Genomic DNA, 6,021 nt, shown 5'->3' with positions numbered 1-6,021 from the left:
TCACCAGGCCCAGCTCAGATGTTACCTACCGCCCTCATGAACCCCCTTCCTCTGCACTCCTGCACTGTCAAGTCCTCCCTCCTGACCCTTATTTGCCACTTATGTGGATGTCCTATTACGTCTACTAGAGATGGAAGCTCCTTGAAAATAGGTGTTGTCTAATATGTATAAAATGAGTAACTAGTAAGAACCTGCTGTATAAAAGAATAAATAAAACTTAAAAATTAAAAAAAAAAAAAAAAGATGAGTTTCTCAAGCTTTTCCAGTCCATGATACCAAGCCAAGGCCCTTCCACAAACTTGGGCTCTATTAGATGACTTGCCAGAGACAGAATTATGAATTCCTGGTAATTACTAATGAAATCAGAAATGAAATCCTTACCATTTGATTCAAGTCATTCCAATTCTGAAGACTAACCAGTTATAAGAACAAATCAATGATATTCGGTAACTTGGTTTTTTTTAAAAAACAACACCCTCAGTTACCAGAAATGAAGTCCTTACCATTTGATTCAAGTCATTCCAATTCTGAAGACTAACACCAGTTATAAGAACAGATCAATGATATTCCGAAACTTTTTTTTTTTTTTTAAAAAACCAAAAAACCTCAGTTACTAGGAGAAAACTGATCCCCTTTCGCCATGCAAAGCATGAGAAATGACCTTAAGTCCTTGGTTCTCTGTCAACCTTACTGTTCTCTAGCACACCCAGCGGTCTTTATTCACAGCAAAGCTTAGACTCTTTACTTACAAACTCTCTCACCTGTGGATCACACCTGAGTAGGAAAACTTTTGCACCTTTTATTTAGGATAAAGCAATTCTGTGGTCTTTCTCCCTAGGGATTTCATTCAAAGTCTCATCTCCCTCCAGCTTCTATAGAGACTGCCTTACTGTCAGTAAAATCATTCAGCTTTTGCCCTGGGTTGATTATGTATCAAGGGCTATGTTTGATGATTTGGAGATAAAGGAGACATTGTCACTATCCTCATGTAGCTCACTGCCTAATGAAAAGGACAGAAAAGTTAAACGTGTCACAGGTAGAATGTCACAGGTAAGCACAGGGTACAAAGGGGGCACATAGAAAGGGATCCAAACTGAGACTTAGACAGGAAGTATTCTGGAGAAAGGTGATGCCTAAAATAAATTCTAAAAAAAAAAGAAAACAGGTATTGTGTCTTATCTTTGATATCTCCTACAACGATGCTCTATCAAGGTTTTACAAAAGAATGTCATTTAAAAAAGAAATAGCCTTCTGAGACACAATGTCTTATTCTAAAACCAAGATTGAAAGGACCCAAGTGGTCCATACCAGGATTCTTTGGTTGCAAGTAGCAGAAACCGAAACTAGCTCAAGCAATCTTAATTTATGGGTAGGTTACTTTGTATATTGGTTTCCGATGGCGGCTATAACAAATGACCACAAACATCATGGCATAAAACAACACAAATGTATCACCTTATAGTTTCTAGTTCAGAATTCCCACATTGGTTTCACTGGACTAAAATCAAGGTGTCAGCAGGGCTGTGTTCCCGCCCTGGACACCCCAGGAGAGAATCTGTTCCCTTGCCTTTTCTAACTTCCACAGGCCGCCTGCACTCCTTGGCCCATGGCCTCTTCCTCCATCTTCAAAGCCAGCCACACAGCAACTCTCTGACCCTGCCCCACTCCTTCTGCCTCCGTGTGATGGTTAATTTTATGTCAACTTGACTGGCTAAGGGATGCCCACATAACTGGTAAAACATTATTTTGGCTGTGTCTTGAGAGTGTTTCTGGAGGAGATTAGCATTTGAGTTGGTGAATTAAGTAAGATCACCCTCCCCAGTGCAGGTGGGAATCATCCATTTGTCAAAGGCTTGAATGGAACAAAAAGGCAGAGAGGGAGGATGAATTTGCGCTCTCTGCTTGAGCTGGGACATCTACCTTCTGCCCTTGGACATCGGTACTCCTGGTCCTCAGGCTTTTGGACTCAGATCAAGACTGATACCATCAGCCCCCTGATTTTCAGGCCTTCAGACTTCAACTGAACGGTATCATTGGTTTTCCCCGTTCTCCAGCTTGCAGAAGACATTTGGTGGGACTTCCTGGCCTCCGTAACCACTTGAGCTAATTCCTATACTAAATCTCCTCTCACATGTACCTGTATCAGACCTATTGGGTCTGTTTCTCTGGCAAGTCCTAATACACTCCATCTTCCACTTGCCAAGATCTCAGTGACTACACTGGGCTCACCTGGAAAATACTCTCTATTTAAGGTCAGTTGATAAGCAACCTTAATTCCCCTTTGCATCGTAACCCAACATATGCACAGGTTCGGACACCCTGGGGGATCAGGACATCTTCGGGAGCCATTATTCCGCCTACCACACTCCAGGTGTTTCGTGGAGGCCTCAGCCAAGACTGTAGCTGGGCCTCCAGAACAGGAAGGGCCTGGAATCAGGAGGCAGCAGAGCAGAGACTGTCCCTCCGCCCCTTCCTGTGCCTCTCTTTCATTCTCTTTCTGCAGACCTGCTCTGTCTGTCCCCCAGTCCATTTGGCAAACACAGCCACCCCCAAGTTTTGACCCAGCTTCAGACACGAGAAGACTCATTTCTACGTCTCTAGGGGAGATTCTGATTGGCTCAGCTTGGGTCAGGTAAACCCTGCTTCCTCTGCCATCACTAGGGTCAGTGAAGACAAATACGGCTGCCAGGTTCCCAGAGACCCCAGAGATGGGGGCAGGGTGGTCGTCAGCTCAAGGGCTGAGGAGACACAACATCGAAGTTTTAGGTGACCAAGTCATTCTGTGCCGAGGAAGGAGGAAAGGATAAGGAACAGTGGGCCCCAAGCAGACAAATGCCTGTCCTATTTCTCTGACCCCATTAGCAAAGTCACCTGGTGGACACACTTCGATCACGAAGACAGGACTGGAGCAGCCCTAGGCTGCCCCTCATCAGGACCACTGTTTCTTGAGTTTCGGATTCTTTTGTATAATCCTCTCTGGTTTTTGTTTGCTTGTTTGTTTTCATGATTAAGACCTTGGAAAGTCATGTATAAACTACTTTTATAGATGAAATTTCAAAAGCACTAGAAAGCTGCTATTTAGAATAATCATTTTTACAAACAGCAGCCTTGGATTTGTTTCATAGAGATTTCTACCCTAGGTTTTCCTAAAATGAAGCACATCTTTGTGGAAATGTGGTACCTCACAGGCAGGTGGGGGGACCTGTGGCGCTGGCAGTGGAGCTCTGTAGGGACTGGCTGCTGGCTCACCGGGCTTCAGGCTGTCTCTTCAAGTGCCTGGGGCTCCAGGAAAGCAGCACTGGGCAGAAGTCACGGCATGTCCGGGAAGCTGAGCTCCGCCATGAAGGGGCAAACCAGAGACACAGTCCTGGAGCTTATGATCTAGCAAGGAGGATTCATACAAAGAATATTCAATTACGATTCCATTAAGCACCTTGCGGGGGGAATAAAAAAGCAGGTGCTCTGACAACATTTAAAGGGGGGACCTGAGCAAGTCTGGACTCAGAATCATCTTGCCTGAGAGTGACCTTTGAGCTGGGATCTGTAGGAAGGGCAAGTTTACGGCAGGGTTGAGGGACCACAGGGAGGAGTGTTCCAAGTAAAGGTAACTGGATGGGCAGAGGGCTTGGGTGGGAGGACACTTGCTGAGTTCAAAGACATGAGAAGAAACCAGAGTGAGCTGGGGTGAAGTGGGCCAGGGCCAGACCACACGGGGCCTCCCAGGCCTCAGGGGAAATCACTGAAGGACTCTGAGAGCAATCTTTGTTTGTATAAGATCTCTTTGGCTATAGTATAAGATTGCAGGGGTGTAAGAATATAAGAGACAAAGGACTCTCACCAGCTCAAATTCTGGGCATGGCCACCCCCACCCCCCACCCCGGGAGAAAACACTGAAGACAGGCCTTTTGAGTCACGAGAAGCAAGAATTGCCCTTGGGTCCCACCCCACCCACTGGAAGGCAGACAGACATCTCTGTGCTTCACATTTGCTCACCTTCTGAGTGATTCATTCATCAACAAGAGGGTGGGGTTAGGAGGCAGGCTCAAGACTTCTTCACCATAATCATTGCTCAGTTAATTACCTTCACCATCTGTGCTGGAAATGATCAAGATGACTTGTGTGTGATGACACCCAGAGATGCCCAGGCTTCCTGGGTTGCCCTTTCCTGCCCTGCGTTACAGCTGGGGTATCGGGGTACAGCAGGCTGGGTTCTCACATGGGTGGACGTGCTGCTGCCAGGAGAGTGAGGTGGGGCGGGAGTGAGGGTGTGGGCAGATCCACAGAGACCACTCAGCAGTGCAGGACACCGTTGATAGTGGGTCTGGGAGGAAAGCCAACGGGCTGCAAGCCAAAAGTCTAGGCAAAGTTAGAAGGGGACTAGGATGAGATGGGAAACCTAGAGAAGCTACGAGAGAAAAGGGCATATCCAGGAGGCCTAGATGAACGGAAGGAAGTGGTTTCAGCTACAGAAAGAGAAATGGGCAACGTTTCTGAGCAGACTGCCTCAGCACTGTCAGACCTTTGGGGTATTAACCTTTTGTGTAAACAAAGATGCTGGCCGATTAATTCAGTGATTCTTCTCCACAAACATTTGGCGAGATGCCAGGTGTTCTGCCCTCGGGATGCAAATATGAACAAGACAGTCCTAGTCCCTGATTTTACAAAGTTTAAAGCATCTCATGGAAAACAAACAGGCTATGACAAGACAGCATAATAAGGGCCAATACAGGGGTCAAAGAGCAGGGAAGGAGCACAGCGCGAAACCTACCACCACTTGGGAATCAAGACTTCTGGAAGCTGAAACCAGGCGGAGACCTGTGAGCCGAATACGAATTAGCCACATGAGGGCAGTGGGTGGGGAGAGGTTCCAGGCTGAGGTGCCAGCCTGAAAGCCTAAAGGTGACAAATAGGGCACATTCAAAGGTTGGGAGAGGGGAAAGACGAGAAGCCCCTGGGAGCCAACGGCTGTGTCGTGAAGGGCTTGGCAACCACGGTCCCTTTGGGCTCTATCCTGCAGGCCACCCACAACTAGACCATAAACTCCACAGTAACCAGTGTCTCCATGGCAACCACACAATGCCTGTCCCCTAACAGGGCCCAGTAAGTGATTATTAATAACTCAATGAAGGGATGGGGGGCAGTGGGGAGCGGTGAAGGAGTTTCCATACTTTTTAATGGTTCCTAAAAATTGGAATGCCTGTTAAATACACAAAGTCTTTTGTTTCACATTAGAGATAAATGACTAAACCTGCAATTGCTAGTCATGTTCTCACTCATACTAAAAGAGTCTCAAACTATAAACAAAACCAGACCTTCGTCTGTTTTGGGAAGGGGCCTGGGAAAGGGAGAAATGAGCTGGTGAAGTGGATGGGAAACCTTGATGACTTCACCTTTTTGCCCAGGGCTGGAATTTTCTTCCCTCTACTGAGAAAAAAAAAATTAAAAGCTGTGTGGGACTACTGGGCATATACCCGAGAAAACCATAATTCAAAGAGAGTCATGTACCACCACAGTGTTCACTGCAGCTCTATTTACAATAGCCAGGACATGGAAGCAACCTAAGTGTCCATCGACAGATGAATGGATAAAGAAGATGTGGCGCATATATACAATGGAATATTACTCAGCCATAAAAAGAAACGAAATTGAGTTATTTGTAGTCAGGTGGATGGACCTAGAGACTGTCATAAAGAGTGAAGTAAGTCAGAAAGAGAAAAATAAATACCATATGCTAACACATATATATAATATATAAAAAAAATGTTTCTGAAGAATGTAGGGGCAGGACAGGTATAAAGACACAGACGTAGAGAATGGACTTGAGGACACAGGGAGGGGGAAGGGTAAGCTGGGACGAAGTGAGAGAGTGGCATGGACATACATACACTACCAAATGTAAAACAGCTAGTGGGAAGCAGCCGCATAGCACAGGGAGATCAGCTCGGTGTTTTGTGACCACCTAGAGGGGTGGGATAGGGAGGGTGGGAGGGAGACACAAGAGGGAGGAGATACGGGGATATA

The sequence above is a fragment of the Physeter macrocephalus genome, chromosome 15 (genome assembly GCF_002837175.3).
Source record: "Physeter macrocephalus isolate SW-GA chromosome 15, ASM283717v5, whole genome shotgun sequence".
Lineage (NCBI taxonomy): Eukaryota > Metazoa > Chordata > Mammalia > Artiodactyla > Physeteridae > Physeter > Physeter macrocephalus.
This window is presented reverse-complemented; position numbering follows the sequence as displayed.